The following is a 1,445-nucleotide window of genomic DNA, read 5'->3' as shown; positions in this document are numbered from 1 at the left end:
TTTTTATTTATTTTTAGCATTATAAAAAAGACTTTTTACTCCTCTCTATTGAGAGCAAGCTGATGGAATAGGCTTCATTCTTCTTAAAAATCTTGCTTTAATATCTTGTAAAACAGCAATTTGAAGGTATTGCTCTAAGTCTAATTTATTTCCATACATGATTTTAATGGATATTATAGTTGAAAAAGATAACTGAATCCATGAGTCCTTTCAGTCCTGACACTAAAAGATGTGAATAACTAAGTAACTGTATTAGCTATCTATTGCTATGTAACAATAATACCACAAACTTAATGTCCTAAAATAACATAAATCTTTTTTTTTTTTTTGGAGTGTCTGGTTTATTTAAACTGGCTGTCAGAGGCCCAACGGTGGAGCAGGCACTGAATGGCTGGGAGCTGTGGGGCCGAGCAGGGCAGGGATGTCCAGGTGTCAAAGGCAAAGGAGATCAGCAGAGCAGCCAGAGCAGCGTCAGGGCCAGGCTGAGCAGGGGAGCCCAGGCCCCACGGAGCCCAGCCCCACTCTGGACCTCAGCATAGAGCCTCGCCACTTCCTCGTTGGGGTTGCGCTGGGCTGGGTCAAACCACATCTGGATGCAGCGGCCGCTCCCTTGGCTGTAGTTGCTAACTTTGTAGGAGTGACTCCAGATCTCATTGCACAGATCAGCAGGTGTGGGGAAGTAGAAAGGGAAGGGGTGGCAGGCACCTTTCACTGGGCACTGGTTATACCCTGAGGTCCAGTTCCAGCCCTTGTGCCAATTGCCCTTGCAGGTGTAGGAGGAGCGACAATCCTCCCACCAGCTCTCACAGTCCTCTTTGCACAGGGGCACATTCAGCATCCGCTCTTTGCGCCAGCTCTGGTCCACCTGCTTGATCCAGGGCCCCAAGTTAGGGGAGCACTCATAGAAGCAGGTGTCCTGGATGAAATGCCGTTTGCAGGCGGGCGCCATCTTTCTGCAGTGGTCCCAGTTGAATCTATACAGGTTGGAAATATACTTGTGGGCTTCCTCGCTGGTGTCGGCAGTACAGCAGGCATTTTTCTTCCAGGGAGTGCACTTTCTTGAGCTGTTTAGAGCTAGCAGACAAGAAAGCACTCTGATGCAGGGTGCAGTTTCTCCTGTCAATAACAGAAATCTATTATCTCACAGCCTCCTTGAGTCAGGATTCTGGGCACGCCTTCACTTGGTCCTCTGCTTCAGGGTCTCACGAACTTATAATGAGCTTGTCTGCGAGAGCTGCCATCTCACCTGCAGCTCAACTGGATAAGGATTCGCTTCCAAGCTTTTGTGGCTGTTCGCAGCATTCAGGTTCCTTGCAGGCTGCAGGATCGAGGGCCTCTCTTTCTTGCTGGCTGGCAGCAGGAAGCTGCACTCAACTCTTTGCCAGATGTGCCTCTCCATGTGCAGCTCACAGCATGGCAGCGTACTTCTTTTTTTTTTTTTTTTT

The 1,445-nt window shown here is 48.4% G+C and overlaps 1 pseudogene across 1 annotated transcript; it reads right to left on the bottom strand.

Annotated features, from left to right (window-relative positions):
- Positions 1-332: 332 nt before the first annotated feature.
- Positions 333-1,056, bottom strand: LOC105814053 (annotated as a pseudogene). The gene has a single exon (XR_001137684.1). The product of XR_001137684.1 is annotated as a folate receptor alpha pseudogene (transcript).
- Between the last annotated feature and the right edge of the window lie 389 nt (positions 1,057-1,445).

The sequence above is a fragment of the Propithecus coquereli genome, unplaced genomic scaffold, assembly GCF_000956105.1.
Source record: "Propithecus coquereli isolate 6110/MARCELLA unplaced genomic scaffold, Pcoq_1.0 Scaffold299, whole genome shotgun sequence".
Taxonomy (NCBI): Eukaryota; Metazoa; Chordata; class Mammalia; order Primates; family Indriidae; genus Propithecus; species Propithecus coquereli.
Note: the sequence above shows the minus strand (reverse complement) of the source record. Positions and strands in the feature narration are given on the sequence as shown.